The sequence below is a fragment of the Sinohyriopsis cumingii genome, chromosome 1 (assembly GCF_028554795.1).
Source record: "Sinohyriopsis cumingii isolate HCF-2022 chromosome 1, ASM2855479v2, whole genome shotgun sequence".
NCBI lineage: Eukaryota > Metazoa > Mollusca > Bivalvia > Unionida > Unionidae > Sinohyriopsis > Sinohyriopsis cumingii.
The window spans coordinates 190,264,295-190,283,338 of record NC_142961.1 but is presented as its reverse complement, the minus strand read 5'-3'; the positions used below and the strand labels follow the sequence as shown (position 1 = coordinate 190,283,338).

The 19,044-nt window shown below is 36.1% G+C and overlaps 1 protein-coding gene across 9 annotated transcripts in view; it reads right to left on the bottom strand.

The window, feature by feature from the left end:
- The window catches only part of LOC149808567 (3',5'-cyclic-AMP phosphodiesterase 4D-like), a 418,389-nt gene that overhangs the window by 224,648 nt on the left and 174,697 nt on the right, over positions 1–19,044 (bottom strand). The gene's annotated exons all lie outside the window — the stretch shown is intronic.

Here is a 19,044-nt window from a genome sequence, read left to right as displayed (position 1 = left end):
AAAATCCTTTTGAAGAAACTGAAAATCATCAAATGTGATGAAAGCACAATTAGATAGTTTACTTCATACTTAAGTGAGAGAACACAACATGTTTATATAAATAATGTTCTGTCTGAACCTGGAACAATTAGATATGGAGTACCACAAGGCTCAATTCTAGGTCCATTACTACTTATTTTATTTATTAATGGCCAACCACTTTTCCTAAGGGACTCAATATCATCTACAGATCTCTATGCAGATGACACAACATTGTCAGACATCCAAAACACAAAGCATGAACTCAAAAAACTTCTTTACAGAATGCCCTAAACAAACTGGACAACTGGTGCACATGCAATGGCATGGTGGTAAATACTGGTAAAACTAAAAATATTACTTATCTCAACAGGGCAAAAAAGGACAAATCTTGATAGTGATGAACTATGTCTGACACGGAAGGATAAAAATTTGCAGATGGTCTGTCATGATAGACTACTTGGTGTTTTGGTAAATAATAACCTATCATCGATTGAACATATCAAATATATCAGTAAAAAAAGGTCAATTCAAGTTGATGGCTTCTCAGTAGGATAAGACATTTTCTCCCTGAAAGGCACAGAAAACTATTTTATAACAGTTACATATAACCCTGTTTAGACTACTGTTATACAGTATGGGGTAATTCAAATGATAAAAACATAGCAAAGCTGGCATATCTTCAAAAAAGAGCATTTGGGCTAATATCAATCCAGAAAGAAAGCAAGGAAAATTTAGCTGGAAAATTAAAACTATTACCTATTAAAGACAATCCATTTGAGAAAAGTCAAATTAATGAATAGGATATCCAATAATAGTGCTCCTGAATATTTACAATCGCTATTTCAGTATAGGCTACCAGGCAATACTACCCACATGCGATCCATGTCTATCAAACAGTATGAAATTCCCAAACCAAATAAGGAATTATTTAAAAAAAAGTTTTCAATACTCTGGAACTTTGCTCTGGAATAGTATTCCAGTTGAGATTAGAAATGCCCACTCTATTTCCTTCTTCCAAACCCAATATATCCAGTGGCTTCAGAGACGCAGCTAAAATAAATACATTCCGTTGTATGAGGGCCTCAAGGTAGATTAGTTCTTAGCTAACTGTTTTACCCTCTTTACATAAAGTCCTCATTATTATTATTATTATTAATATTATAATAATAATATACCATGTTATCCATCAAGCCCATGCTATATGATATGCCATGTATCATAGGCCATTCTACACAGTAAGCCCATGCTATTCAATATGCCATGTATCATAGGCCATTCTACACAATAAGTCCATGCTATATGATATGCCATGTATCATAGGCCATTCTACACAGTAAGCCCATGCTATTCGATATGCCATGTATCATTGGCCATTCTACACAATAAGTCCATGCTACATGATATGCCATGTATCATAGGCCATTCTACACAGTAAGCCCATGCTATTCGATATGCCATGTATCATTGGCCATTCTACACAATAAGTCCATGCTACATGATATGCCATGTATCATAGGCCATTCTACACAGTAAGCCCATGCTATTCAATATGCCATGTATCATTGGCCATTCTACACAGTAAGCCCATGCTATATGATATGCCATGTATCATAGGCCATTCTACACAGTAAGCCCATGCTATTCGATATGCCATGTATCATAGAACATTCTACACAATAAGTCCATGCTACATGATATGCCATGTATCATAGGCCATTCTACACAGTAAGCCCATGCTATTCGATATGCCATGTATCATTGGCCATTCTACACAGTAAGCCCATGCTATATGATATGCCATGTATCATAGGACATTCTACACAATGTTTGCCTTCAATTTTGGCACCAGTGTACTGCCTCTTTACATGTTCAGAAATTAAAAAATCAGTTACCAGATTGTTTTTATTGACACACACACACATACACTCACTCACTCACTGTCTCTCATATCATACTCTACCATCAACATACACTACATGTGTGTGGCAGCCACACAGTCAAAAACCATTTGTACTCTGCATCAACATCCTGGCATGCAGACAAATAGCTCTGCTATGATGCAATAAAAGCCTATCTTGATCCTGAGCAGATTTAGTCTAGCTGAATAGATTTCTACTGATAAACGAAAACTCCATATCAAAGTCAGGCTTATTTCTAGTGCAGGTGTTTTAACATCCCACTCTAAACAAAAACTGCTATGATTCCAAAGTCACTGGTCACTGATGCCTTTTCATTGATACTTTTCTGAAACCCATCCGCCTCAACCATGTGCTTGATTTCTATTGATCTTTCAGTTAACTCATGGGGGGGGGACTTTTATGTCTGGCTGAGTGCCAAGCAAGGCAGCTGCTAGTACAATTAATGTCTTTGGTATGATTTGGCCAGGATTCGAACCTGTGACCTTCCACATCTGAGACAGACACTTTAACCATTTAGGCTAGCAGAATGGTGCCGCATGTTGACATAGCCACCCATTTGGAAGTCAAATCAAAATTTCCAGATAACCTCTATGGTATTCCTATTGAGGTTTAGTCATTTTCATTTAGATGTGTGTGTGTGTGTGAGTGTCTGTGTGTGTGTGCGAGAGAGAGTGTGTGAGATTTGGATTTTAAAGTACCTTTCATAATTTTTCAGTCATATCACTACGATGTCTGCCAAGAGGCAGTTTATAGTGATGTCTGGCACTGGGGCATCAAGCCGCAAACATATAGCATGATGTCCCACCCAGTCACAGTATCATGACACCAGGCCGACTAGTCCTAACACTAACCTCTTAATGCTGAGTGCTAGCGAGGCAACTGTTATTACCATTTTTTATAATGGATCAAGAGATGCCTTAAGAACTCTTCTGATGAAAAACCTCATGTCAAAATGACTTTCCCTTTTGGAGAAGTAGCTACTAAAATTAACAGTAAATACAGATGGGCCCCTCCTTCAAAACCAAACAATAATCAAATTTATCAGGAGAATTTAAAGAAATATATACCAATGTATCTTCTCATCCAAGACACAGATAACAAAAATACCACCTGAAATAATTAAATCTGGTTCTATAATACATTCCACACAACATGTTATTAGCCACAATTTGCATGTTTGACTATCACAATTCATAATATACATGTTCATTTCTATTTAGGACCCTCTCATCCAACTGCTTCCATTTCCCCTTGACAACAGTTTATCAAAAAAGCAGCTTTGGTCATGTGGCCTCATTAATTATCAAACAGCTAACTAAATTATCTACAAAAAAATCATGTGTTTCAATGAAAGATCCAAAAATTACTACATGGAAGGAACTCTAGCATGATTTAATTTTGTGGAAAATAACAAATCCCATAAAAATAAATACCTTTAACCATAGCCTGTGATTTTGAGAATTGTCCATAGATACTATGGTGAAATTGTAAAAGTAAAGAGCTCTGGAATAGATAGACTTGGAATGATTTGTTTATGAAAGGAACAGTAGAGCCATGATTATTCCATCCCTAACAGACTCTACGCAAGTTTGGATACTGCCAGTTTTACAATCAAATTGAGATACAATGAGAAATCTTCATTGTATGGTCAATTATAAAAACAAAACAAGATCCTGTGAATTCTAATCTGCTTATATTCTTGTTTAGTCTACACTCAGACAAGATTAATAAAATAATTAAACACGTTATTTATTCTCCATTCAAAAGGAAGGACATATGTTAGAGCAGGGGTGGGCAAACTATGGCCCACAGGCCGCATGCGGCCCACCAAGGGCTTTCATGTGACCTGCCAAGGATTTTCATGCGGCCTAGGAACAAGTCATCATTCACACTGACTCTGTTTATGTTACTCTGTTTATCAAATAAATGTGCTTCTTTTGAAGTTTAAGTTTAAGTTTTCAAATATTAACAACATATTAACAACTGAAAATTAATTATGATGTTATTTAGAAAAACCTTTTGTTTTTGCTATTTCAAATATTTTTTATTTTACTCAATGAACTATGCGGCCCGCAACAAGGTGTAGATTTGTGTATGTGGCACTTGCACTGGAAAGTTTGCCCACCTCTGTGTTAGAACATGCTGAAAATTGCTGAAAATATGTTGGCGATGGTGCCTTATATAAATTGCTTCTATTTGTTTCCAGTTACCACACCTGTAATTTGAAAAATTGCAGAAACAGATTTCATGCTATATTTTGGGTATTTATGACATTTAGTTACATTTGCACCTGTCATTCATTATTAACTGATTACATAAAGTCATCAAAAAAGCATCTCTGAAATATTTATGTTCTTATCACCTGACTACAAATAATCTGGGTTACAATACATGATTGGTGATTGCCTAAACAGGTGTATGGTGTACCATGTCATGTCAGCATTTTCATTTATGGAACTAATTATCAACATCAGCATCTGATTCAATCAGACCTTCCTACTTCTATCTACTTCAGTTAGTTGTTATGTTGGAGTCAGTACAGAAGATATCATATTGATTGTTTTTGAGAGAGAGAGAGAGTTGTTGTTGTTGTTGTGGGGTTTAACGCCATTTTTCAGCACATGATAGGCTATACATGGCGGCCAGTATTAATGGTGGAGGAAGAACTGGGGAAACCCCCGGAAAGAACCACTGACCCACGAGAAGTTACTGGCAAGCTTTCTCACATATGATACCCACATTGGCTGAATCCAAGACTTGAACCAGCACAGACAGAGGTGAAATGGCAGTGATCCGTAACAGAGAGCGCTTTAGACCACTCTGTCACTCAGGGCCCCTGAGAGAGAGAGAGGAGCTGGGGGAGAGAACTACTGTCAAATAGGTCTTATGCAGACAACTTTTTTATGTGAGAAAAGTGACCTGTGGAGACAGGTAGTTATTCCAGTGGGGTTCCTTAGGTTTATAGCACTTTGAAAATACTGGCTTTTTCAGAGAGGTGAAAACTTTTAAGTTTAACTATATAGTCAAAGTCACTAATAAATGTTATGACAACCAACAGAATCCTCTCCCAGCACTGTTATAAATGTTATGACAACCAACAGAATCCTCTCCCAGCATTGTTATAAATGTAATGACAGCCAACAGAATCCTCTCCCAGCATTGTTATAAATGTTATGACAACCAACAGAATCCTCTCCCAGCATTGTTATAAATGTAATGACAGCCAACAGAATCCTCTCCCAGCATTGTTATAAATGTTATGACAACCAACAGAATCCTCTCCCAGCATTGTTATAAATGTTATGACAACCAACAGAATCCTCTCCCAGCATTGTTATAAATGTTATGACAACCAACAGAATCCTCTCCCAGCATTGTTATAAATGTTATGACAACCAATAGAATCCTCTCCCAGCATTGTTATAAATGTTATGACAACCAAAAGAATCCTCTCCCAGCATTGTTATAAATGTTATGACAACCAAAAGAATCCTCTCCCAGCATTGTTATAAATGTTATGACAACCAACAGAATCCTCTCCCAGCATTGTTATAAATGTTATGACAACCAACAGAATCCTCTCCCAGCATTGTTATAAATGTTATGACAACCAATAGAATCCTCTCCCAGCATTGTTATAAAACAGTAAAATCTGATGTCTTGAGGGATGTGGTCTAGAACTATGCATAAACCATTTTCTTCTGTCACAACGACCTTCACCTTTGAGTTTTAACCCCAAAATCAATAGACTTCTTTCTTTACCCAACCTGTACGGTATTGGTGTGTCCTTGGGAAAGGCACTTGCCTCCTGTCTCCTAAACCATGATATTTTCAAACAATGTGTTTAAAGTGCCATTACAACAAATACAAATTCTTCATTACCCCAAGTTCAAACCATCCCAAGACAAAATCATAACACATAAGGCTCCACCTTTGGCAGGCATAATCATAATAAGGGGAGGCACCTAATCTGGGTATGCCATGCAATGCAATCTACCACACACAACCTGTAAAACCTCTTCCTCTTAACCTGCTCCAATGTGTACCTCACTAGTATAATAAGCCATTTGCCATTATGTTAATATATGTTTATCTACTGACCTCATCTCTATTGCATACCTTTTCCCTATCATACATAAAAGCAGTTGGAATTTCACCTGCTTATCTGCTGCAATATTGTACCTAGCTAGTGCAATATGTTGTGTGTCAGGATGCATAGTGTGACTGGGTAGGACATGATGCTAGATGTCTCTTACCTTAAAGAGCCAATAATACTCGACATATAAATTGCATTCCCAAATAAAATTCAAAAATGTAACAGATTCAAATTTAAACTCTTCAGATTTTATATTTTATGATTTTACAGCATTTCTTGTTATACCGATGTTTGACCAATCTCCCACAGTCTTTGAAGGAGACAACATCTTCAGCAATGCAGTAACATCTAGCATATAAAATAAAATAAAAAATTCATTCACCATATGAACCTGATATTGCAAATATCACAACTCTGTCCTGTCTGGCAATTTTGGGGAGGGTTTGTGCTGGAAATTTGCTTACAATTTACATTATATATACACATAATATACCCATAAATGATGACACCTTTGTTTCTGAAGAATTCTGATTTTATCTTTCTATCACTACCAGTTTCAAACACTATCTCCAGAATTTTGATTCTGAGTTAGTAACAGTGCATCCTGGGAAGGCTGTAAAGCTGTGGTAAATGAGAAGCAGGCATTCATTTACAAGCAAATGCAAACAATATAAACACAGATTTGCCAGCACATAATGTGCTAAAAGATCAGGGTCTATGCCCTTTGTTCTGCTGAAAAATCCTAACTGCACATACCCTGGTCTACCAGAGCATTACAGGATGGCATAGGTGGGTCTAAATCAGTATGCAACTGGGTCAACTTATGAGGGTGTACAAATGATATTTGCAACCCTGCATGTAACAATCTGACAAGAAGCAAATAAGTTGTTGATTGTCCACAAAGTTTGGTAACTTAGATGGAAGAAAACTGAAGTCATTATGCAGAAACAATTTTTCTTCTCTCAATCAGTGACCTTGACCTTTGATCATTCGATGATGAAATTCATAGAGTTCTCCCTTAGCCCAAGTACAAGCAATCCCCACAGTAAGCAACTGTAGATGCTTGACAATTCAAGTAAATGTGCAGAAGCAAAATGTTTAACACACTGACACAGATGGAAAACATATTATTCATCACCGCATGGATGGAACATAAAATGATACATATAATCTTCAACTAAAGCAATTTTTTAAATTTGGTTTAATGGCTCTCAAAAGCACCAACATAGTTCGTACAAAAATCTTACTACCATATCTAAGGACTTTCCAAGAGCTCATGATATTTTCAAGGACTTGGTACAATTTTTTCAACGTTTTCCTTTACATTAACTTGTCCACTTTTAAGGTCAAATTCAAAACATCAGCTTTAACTGTATTTGTTTTGAGTCTACCTAATACATTTTAAAATAAAGTGTAAAAAGTTTGTTTTGAAATATAAACATCAAAATGAACAGAATAATGGCACAATCAACTTTAAGTTAAAGTCATTACTAATTTTCCAGTTGCATGTGTACTTCGTCAAATCATTATACTGTATCTTCCAATCCCTGTATTTTACTTCTTCATGGGTTTTACCATATCAGTCAATTTTTCTACAAGATTATATCATTCCTGGGCTTTTTCTCGAAATCTTTTCCTAAGGCCATTTGACTGAAAGGCAAATATTAAATTGTCCCATTAATTCTCAGTGATACTGTCACCTTTCCATGTCATTGTTTGGAAAGGAGATCAGGCCCAAAATATTGACTTTGATCCATTAGAAGGGGGTGGGGGTGGTAGATATATTTGTAGTGGACTGATATCATTTTATCTAAATCTGTCTTCAAAATAGAAATCATCATTAACTATTCAGAGGATTCTTAATTTCTCACTAATAATTGGTATATTTTACTTTTAAAATGCAAGGAAAGGGTATACTCCCCCATTTTTCCCCCAAAATCTAGTAACTTTCCTTGGACTTAGTACCTTTTAATTCTCTAGTACATGAGTATTTGGGATCTGTCATCCAACTGCAATTGAACAAACATTTCCTCATCCCTAAAATCAGACAGTGAGGTCAACATTCACCACCTTGCATCCACCATTTGCACTGACTGATAATGACACCTAAATCAAGCTATTGGAACTTCAAGGAAAAGCATAATCACAGTCTAGCATCACAACAAGGTATAATACCAAAGGTATCCAAAATAAATGTGTGATTAAATGAAGAATTTGAATGATGGTATTAGTTCAGTTTAATAATGAAATTGCTAAAAAAAAAAAGAAACACTTGATAAAAATAATGAAAACCTTCAAAACCATGGAGACCAAAATTAATTTTCAGTTTTGTGGTTTCTATTCACTGAAGGTATCAGATACATGAAGAAAAAAAACAACATTTTTTTATGTACAAAATGATGAATAAACACATCATCACTCATACACACCAGCATTAACTTTTAAGACTCTCCCCCAAATTTGGATTGGCTACTGCAATGACTTCTTGACAGATTGTAAGTGACAATTACCATTTAGAAAGTACTTGAAAACAGTGGCAGATGGTAACAGTAATTACCTTTCTTCCAACCTGAAAATGTCAGTAGGGAAAAGCAAACAGATGTAGATTAAAATCACATGAGACTTCCAGCATCCTGGAATCTAATCTGGATACATGATGGTCTTCTGAAGAGGATGGATAGTTAGTGAGCCAATTAACTTGTTTTCTTTGATACATGCCACATATCTATGCCACAGAAATCAAGGAACATTACAGAGTCTAACCAGTACAATAATTATTCCATTACAAGACTATCCCCTGCTTTTACAAAACTTTGGCATATAAAATAAAAACTTGTGCTGATGATGTCTTGCTGCCTCCACATCACAAAGATTTTACAAGGGAGGCCACTGGATTTGTTTTTGAAGAAAATACTGTGCTCAAGCTTCAAAGTTTTAGACAAGGGATTCTCACATAAGAGTGATCAACATTTATTAAAAGTATGGAAATATCAACCGATATCAGTATCATTCAAACATACATGAGGTTAATTAACAGAAACATAGACTTTAATACTGATTCAGCAAATTGCTTGAAATAAAATTATTTTGGTACATTCTCCCCTATAAAATGTCCAAGTACTAGCCAAATTTTGAACTGTGAAATATAGGCCATAGTGACCTAGTTTATTTTAATGAAATTGTGATACTTCACATGACATCTAATTACCAGTTTATCTGACTCTTTAAACAACAGTGTCTGAGAATATGATCCAATTACAAACTGCAAACTAGATGGACTTGACTAAAGGCAAATATTACCCAAAATCACTGAACCATGAAAAATAGGTCACAGTGACTTCATTTTTACTGAAAGGTGTAATACTCCTCATGATGCAAATACCAACATGAATGACTCTCTGAGTAATGGGGTCTGAAAAAAATTACCTTTACATACAACCTAACATAGAAAAACTGAGCTAAACACAAAGGATCACCAAAATCATTGCTCTGAAATATTGATGCAGTGATCCAGTTTCAACTCCAGAGGTAATTGTGCTTGAAAAACTGAGCAAAGTGCAGATATCAACCAAAATTTTGCTGCAGTTGTGGTACGTGTCATGCAACATACCATCTGATGCAACTGTTAGCAATACTTCCTGAAAAAATTAAGCTAAATACAAAGGCTTACCAAAATCGTGAACAGTACAAAATAGGTCAAAGAGATTTAATTTTCACTGATGTCTGTAAATTTCATCATGACACAATTATATACCAAAGTGTGTGACTCCAAAGGCAAGAGTGCATGAGAAAATGAGCTAAATACAAAAGTTAACTGAATTAACTGGACCACAAAATATAGTTTACAGTAATCTAATTATGTGGAAAGGTGTGGTACATAGCAAAACACATATAAATACAAACTTACATGTGACTGTGAGTAAATATCTGAAACAATGAGCTAAGTGCCAACCATAACCACAGTATGAATGCCATAACCACATTGCTAATGCCATAACCAGTGCTGATGCCATAACCACAGTGCTAATGCTATAACCAGTGCTAATGCCATACCACAGTGATGATGTCATAACCAGTGATAATGCCATAGGGGGTGCTCACCTGAGCTATTATATACTCTTGAGAGAGTGACATATGTAAGGTGAAGTTGTTTGCATTTAAAACATGCACAATGGAGAGAATGGTGGCATGCCTCTATGCTACATTAATGTAATGTTGATATTTCTTTGGATATTGTACTTTCGGAAATTGTACATGATTTAAACACACTGCTAACTAAAATGAATGCTCCCTTGTGCTAAAAATTCAGCCTGAATTTGTCTAAAGTACACTATCCATAGCAGCTATTAAAATAGGGAAAATGACTTTTGCCAGACTAGACAATACCAGCTTCTGAAAGGGCAATGAATGAATTACCAAATATAGAAAATGTAAAAAAAAGTCATCAGCTCTTTTTTATACAATTTACCTCTCAAGTTCAGGAAGTGAAAATGACCAAGTGGAGCTAGCACTTTTTTGAAAAGTGCACATCTGGAGTAAGGCCAAGCTGTATACTCTATAACCCATATTACATCAAACAAACTAAAGGGAATTAAAAGTTCTTTGAATTATACCTAAGATATACAAGGTCTTTTTTAAATAGCCAGTATAATCAGTGAGGAAAGCCAGGGAAATTCTTTTTCTTTAAAATCCTAACCCTATGCAAAATATGAAACTGTAGAGCGCCACCTTAGCCAGAGTGTTGATGCCATAACCACAATGCTAATGCCATAACCAGTGCTAATGCCATACCACAGTGCTAATGCCATGACCACAGTGCTGATGCCATAATCACAGTGCTAATGCCATAGCCACAACCATAGTGATAATGCCTAAAATCAGTGCTGATGCCATTATACCACAGTGCTAATGCTATAACCACCATGCTAATGCCATACAGATGGACTGACAGACTTTATCAATAATCTGGCATTACTCTGCATTTTGGACAAAAATTATATGGTTTCAATGCAAAATGTTCAAGTAGTCAGGTGTTTTTGCATCATGTTTTAGTAATAAACATTGTACCAAATACTCAATTGACTCATGAAAATATTTACATATTTGCATATCTGGTTCACCTAAAATGAACTGCACTCAGTTAACTTCATTTGGTCTCATTTAACTCAAGTATTCACTCTTTATGCACAACTTTTATTATTATACTTCCCCAATTTTTCTTAATTACTTTTCAAGTTATTCAAATAAATTAATTAAATGACAAATTATGCATTTTTCACAAATTTAATCCCTTTTGTCTTTACTTCATCCTCAAGATAAAATTAAATCATCCGATGTTTACTGATGTGCCTTCAGCTTCAAAATTATGTTACACTAGACACCATCAAGGACTTCATATTGCAACTCAGCCATTTACCAAACACTCCGAACATTCCAATTGCCCAATATGTTGTTTTACAACAAATAGTAATTCCCTTCTTATCAACATTAGCCATTTTGCCCACTGTTAATGCCAATATACATGGGCATGTGCAGATGAGGTGGGGGCCCATCCCACAAAAACTTCTACGGACACCAATGCCAATAAAGATGTGGATGGGCATGCATCAAAGAAAAGTAGGAAGCATACCGGTATTTTAACAAGCATGCCAAGAAGGTGCACAGTGTTCACAAAATGTGGGGGACAATAGTCAAAAAAATTGCCGGGAACCCTCATCCCCATGTACAAAGGTACAACACTGCTTTTTTGTTTAGTTTTGATGTAGCAGACCATGTCAACATTTCCACTATCAAAAAGAGATCTGACATTATACGACATGTATGAGATAATGCATCAATGGGATTTAATTAATCCAAGCAATGTGGATCATGAATTGCTCTGATTATCTGTTGAGTATAGCATCTCTAGCACAAGAGGAAAACATTATGGGATGGGAAGGAAAGTTGAACAACCTTTTCCTGCTACAACACCTTTGAACAGCATCACATATTTAAAAAGCACCTTTATTTTTAAAAAAAGTATCAAATTTTGTGAAAAAGTTTTCAGCAACAGTGGCCATAACTGATTTAAAATCAGCATTATTTTTATCAAACTAAAAGCCCTTTATGCCTGGATGTCATATTTGGTCAAATTCTAAAAAAGTCTAGAATGTTTTTAAGATATACAGTATCACTATCATCTGAATTAATCTGAAAGCACAGAACTAACAATATAACAAGGTAGTATGCACCAGTGATTACAATATGCCCATGAAATCACAATGAAGCACCGTTACCTCTTAAAATATCAGTTGATCTATTGCTCATTATCAACGTTGCACAACAGGAGTAGGCAACCTAAGGCACGCACGCCACAAGGTGGCACATAAAGAGGTTTCATGAGACATGTGAAGGGTAGCCAAAAATCTTGATTTTAAGAGTGTTACTAACTTACTGGTGGCATGCATTCGTTCATTTTGTAATTAATCTGGAAAAAAGCGGCATGCTAAGTCAAATAGATTGCCAACCCCTGTCGTACAGCTGCTTGATGAAATAAGACTATGAAGCAAGTCTGATCAAAATCTGATTACAAAATATGGCTTCCCAATCGGTAATAAGCAAAACAGATGCGTTCTCACCTAAGTAATATTAATGAATCTCAATGGGTTTTGCTCGTTGCTGAACCCATCTGAGAGCTTTTCAATATAATTATTCAACTCTGACAAAAACTGAATTAGAAATATGGTCTCCAGAGTGGTAACAAGCTCAGCCAATCATATGCAACATCATCTAATTAATATGCAAAGATCTAGTTTAAATCAGATATAAGCCCTCACCCCAAGTTTGATCAAAACTGTACCAAAAATATGTGTGTGTGTGATTTGGATTTTTAACAATTTTGCAGTCATATTGCTATGATGTCTTCAGTGTGACAGTTTATAGTGATGTCTAGCACTGGGGCATCATGCCAGAGCCATGCAGCATGATGTCCCACCCAGTCACATTATTCTGACACCAGTCCTAACTCTTAATGCTGAGCACCAAGCAAGGCGGTTATAAGTACCATTTTTGTAAGTCTTTATTATGAATTGGCCAGGGATCGATCCCACCACCTCTTCCATCGGAGGCGGATGCTCTAACCACTAGGCCACCAAAGCGGTCTCCAAATATATGGCCTTCTGAGCGATAACATGCAGATGTTGAGAAATGCATGACCCTTCACAGTCAATGGGCCAGAAACTGTTAAGTCAAGGTATAGGCCTGGTTATCCAATCATACACATTTAGGTGCTTATTCATAGCTCTACTTCACATACACAGTCAGGGAGAAAATAACACAGCCGAGTTAATCCTTCATTTATTCTCTAACCCTATGTTTAAAGTTTGGCCCTTTGTTCCTGTAAGCAAACACTCCTGTGTTAGAAATTAATAGTTTGCATCAATACTGAAAAGATTACAAATGAAATTCAAATTTATTGGGAAGCACATTATGTATTCCCTCAGCAGAACATAATACTGGAGTAAGGTGCATAAGTAGATATAGAAATGAGTAAATGTAGTGTTAATTCATATTCCATGTTTTCTCAAGGAGGGAAAGTTTACTTTCAAGTCCTATCAAAACACTGATGACAAGCTAAACTATTGACCAGATATTGATTCACACATGAAGTTCCTAATCTATGTACCGATTCAAGTTTTTAAAATTTAATAATATCTGAAGAGTGTACTTAGTGATGATGCATGACATACAGCATTATACATTACGTCAAAGCCATTCCTTGATTTGCATGAAGGCACAGAATTGCTTTTGTACCAGTCAAAACAGTACTGTCATCCTTTACAACACTGTGCATTAAAACTGTACTGTAGTCCCTCACTATACTGTGTCTTGGAAAAGTACTGTGATCACTCACTATACTCAGTACTTCAAAACAGTATTACAGTCCCTCACTATACTGTGTCTTGGAAAAGTACTGTGATCACTCACTATATTGTACTTCAAAACAGTAATGTAGTCCCTCACTATACTAAACTTCAAAACAGTATTGTAGCCCCTCACTATGCTGTGTCTCAGAAAAGAGCTGTGATCACTTATTATACTGTATTTCAAAACTGTACTCTAGTCCCTCACTATACTGTACTTCAAAAAACTGTCCTTTAATCTCTCACTATAATGTGTCTTGGAAAAGTATTGTGATCACTCACTATAATGTACTTCAAAATAGTACTGTAGTCCCTCACTATAATGTGTCTCAGAAATGTATTGTGATCACTTAGTATACTGTACTTCAAAACAGTACTGTAGTCCCTCACTATACTGTGTCTCAGAAAAGATCTGTGATCACTCATTATACTATACTTCGAAACAGTATTGTAATCTCTCACCATAATGTACCTCAAAACATTGCTATATAGTCCCTCATTACACCATACCTCAAAACAGGACTTTCATCCTTCACTGCAATATACTTTTAAACAGTTATTAAGTCCCTCACTATACTGTACCTTAAAACTATAATGTAATCCCTAACTATACTGTACCTCCAAACAGTACTGTAGTCCTTTACTACACTGTACCTCCAAACAGTACTGTGGTCTTTCACTACAATGTACCTCAAAAAGAGTAATGTGGTCCTTCACTACACGGTACCCCAAAACAGTACTGTGGTCCTTCATTACACTGTACCCCAAAACAGTACTGTGGCCCTACACTACACTGTACCTCAAAACAGTACTGTGATCCTTCACTACACTGTACCTCAAAACAGTAATTTGGTCCTTCATTACGCTGTACCTCAAAACAGTACTGTGGTCCTTCATTACACTGTACCTTAAAACAGTAATGTGGCCCTACACTACACTGTACCCCAAAACAGTACTGTGGTCCTACACTACACTGTACCTCAAAACAGTACTGTGATCCTTCGTTACACTGTACCTCAAAACAGTACTGTGGTCCTTCATTACACTGTACCCCAAAACAGTATTGTGACCCTACACCACACTGTACCTCAAAACGGTACTGTGGTCCTTCATTACACTGTACCCCAAAACAGTACTGTGGTCCTTCATTACACTGTACCCCAAAACAGTACTGTGGTCCTTCATTACACTATACACCAAAACAGTAATGTGGCCCCAAAACAGTAATGTGGTCCTTCATTACAATGTACCCCAAAACAGTACTGTGGTCCTTCATTACACTGTACCTCAAAACAGTACTGTGGTCCTTCATTACACTGTACCCCTAAAAACAGTACTGTGGTCCTTCATTACACTGTACCCCAAAACAGTATTGTGGTCCTTCATTACACTGTACCCCAAAACAGTAATGTGGCCCTACACTACACTGTACCCCAAAACAGTACTGTGGCCCTACACTACACTGTACCCCAAAACAGTACTGTGGTCCTTCATTACACTGTACCCCAAAACGATATTGTGGCCCTACACTATACTGTACCTCAAAACAGTACTGTGATCCTTCACTACACTGTATCCCAAAACAGTACTGTGGCTCTACACTACACTGTACCTCAAAACAGTACTATGGTCCATCACTATACTATGCTAATATTTCAATCAGTAAAAACAGCTTCAAGTTTTTCATAATTAGGCATCTCATAGTACAAGTCAGTAGAACATTAATATCAGATGATGCATCATAATTACAAAAAATACCCACTCCAAATACCAATCAACTCCCTGAAATGGACAAAATACATGTTCCTTTAAGGGGAAAAACATTGTCTTATGTGCTTTTAGAAGCTGCCAATACCCTAACTTAGCCATTTTATTGTCTTGTGTGCTTCTAGAAGTTGCTAATCCCCTAGTTTGGCCTAACTGTCTTCATATTTAACAAATGATGCATTAACCTGTAAGATTGAGTGAGGGGAAGCTCATTATTCATTAAAAACAGGTGAGCACTAATTATATTTAAATAATGAAATATGGAGAACAAAAATGAAAGTAAATACAAAGCAGCCAAAGCTACCCATTTCCAAATGAAGACTTTGCATACTGACTTCAAACATAATATAAATTGGATTGTTCAATATGCCTGGCAAAATATGTAAGGCTGTCGCATTTCCCAAAATATGTGAATGTTTACACAACCACTGAAACACAAAGCAACTTTGTTTAAACATAATTAATGCATGGGAGTTAGCAGCAAATACAAGTTGTTTTCATTAAAGCTAATGATTATCGAAAAGTGAGGTCTTTTTAAATAAGTCTAAAAGTCCACAATAATTCAGATTACCTGACGCAGCTATTTACCTGTTTATCTTAGCTTCCACACAAACTTTGACAGAAGAATAAGTCTATAATGTATTAAGAAACATCGTCAAGATGATGTATATTACAGAGTACGGACCAACTCATGTCACTATGATTCCCTAAAAGACAATAACTTTATTAACACAACAATCAAACCTTACATATCCAGCTCAGTTGAATCTGTTCTAGAAAGTAAATTTCTTTAAACATCAAATGTACATATACAACAAATGATAAAAAATGTGCATTCATTAACTACACTTTTACAAAGAGTTATGCCCACCAAAATATTATCCCATAGACAGAATGCAGAATCATGCAAAGACTTTCACCCAGAATTTACAAGTGAACAAAGAGAGACATTTTCAGATTTCTCTTTTAATATTCATGAACAGTTTGGATATGTGGAAATCAGTCAGCGTTCGTGCCTATGCAAAAATAATAAGTGAAGCATAACTGTTTTCCCCACCAGTCAAGTCATCTGCTTGGCTCTAGTGTCAGGTAGTCGGGGACATCTCAGACTTACTCCCAAGTATAACTAGTCACTTCAGACAAAAACATGGAAAACGTTGTTTCATGAACATTTAGTATAGTCATTTGACTGGCTCTTTTCATCAAACAGTGGAAGTCATCTCAAACATTGCTACCTTGTATAACTGGTCATTGCAGACAAACATAGTCAAAACCTGTCACCCATGTGAAGAGGCAAAACTGGCCATTGTACACAGGTGACCCTGGTTTACAGGTTCAAATTTAAAACTGGTTACTGATTAAATGCCGTGCATACAGCATCATTATTAATGTTATTATAGTATCTATATGCAGGGCTAATGTTTTCAGGAGCATGATTGCTTTCATACACCATCGTGCTCCTTCAATTGTTTCCAGGAGATTGATATATTGCTCTCACCAATCTCATTGTTAAAAACAAAGATCTCCAGATGTTTTCTGAGTGAAGTTCTCAGTTTTTGTCCCAGATATCATGGCAGTGGCAGTTACCTTTCACAAATACTCGTATGTTTACAGGTTACAACATTTTGATACATGATGTCATGTGCCATATACGATGATGTCATAAATATTGGAGGAGAGTGAATAACATGCCTCAGCATGACTGTGGCTCTCCTACACACCACAACCCATGTTTATCATAAAATACGTGTACATGCTGTTTGCTCCCCATCCTGTATATGAAATCATCATTACTTAACAGTAATCACTGATCTTAGACATGACAAGATAGTAATTTCACAACTGACTTACATCAAAGTTATGACTGTAAAGCAGAAGACTGACTCATTTGCCAGCCATCTTGGAAAAAAGCCGTTCACACTTTAAAATAATATCTGGATATGCCATGATAAAAAAATTGCTGACTTACGATGAATAAAAAATCCAAAGAAGCTGTATATAGGTATTCTTTGTGACCCATGATGTAAAAACTATACCTGACTTTACAGACAAGTTTAAAGTATTGAATGACCCCTGACCCTAATGAAAAAGGGTGCAACTTTTATTGCTTCTCAAAGACAAACTTTAATTTACAGGCAAATAGATGAAGACATGAAACTATACCTGTCATACTGGAGCATTTCTGCTGTGATAGCACAACTGCTTCAATCCCACCACTGAGCAAACGAATTGCTTAGACTCTCAACTCTTAATGATGAAAACTTACTTACTTTTGGATTTGATATATTGAGTTACACTGTGAGTAAAAGTGAGACAAGAAATGTTTGGACTCAATTCAGATGATATTCCTTTAATAAACAAGTTCCTCATGAAGCAAAAATTCAGTTTGCATAGGCTGAGTGGACACTAGATACACTCCCTTTGCTGCATAAGGCAGGGAGAAACGATTGTTTTATATGGAAACACTTCGCTCCTAACTGTAGAATACAGGTAGGTGATCATCAAATACAAAACATTTATTTAAGAAATTTGTCAAGGGAAAATTAGAATGGCCTCTGTGAACAGGTGACTAATGAATAAAGGTGATCATTATGGCAGTTTGTCAATAAACCTCTCCCTCAATAACTCGCACACAAAACATGGACCACATTATAAGTGAGATTACTGGTGGACCTCTGAAAAATGAAGAAGGGGGTACCATCCTGGCTGGACATTGAAAAGATCATGGAAGAGGTGGGTTGCAGTGCTGTTTAATTGCTGAATGCTCTTTTTATAATCACACTGGGAATAGTTGTAAATATACAGCATTTCTAATTAAATTGTTTGCATTTTGGTATAAAATACTTTTATTTCCAGGAAAACCAATCACTGAAAGATTGTGAAAAATGTAATTCCTCAAGGTTTCACAACATCATGTACATGTGCGCCTGACTGTGTACCTAAAAACATGTATTCCATTACTGTGTACCTGAACACATTATGTGATGTTATGTGATGTGTGATTTTGAATTTTTAATGTAGCTTTAACAATTTTTCAGTCATATCACTACAATGTCTGCAATGTGGCAGTTTATAGTGATGTCTAGCATTGGGGTATCATGCCACAGACATGTAGCATTATGTTCCAACCAGTCACATTATCCTCACACCAGAAATCCAAATTATTTACAAAATAAAATTTGTTTCAGATATCTCAAAATTTGTCACTGAGCAAAATGTAACTTGAAGCAATGCATTTTTTTCTCTTTTTTGTGTAAGCTAGTAGAGCTGTTTTGTTTTTGTTCCAAGGACTTTTCAAGGAGTTTTTCTTTTCTTATGGTAAGTGGGTCACACTCCCATT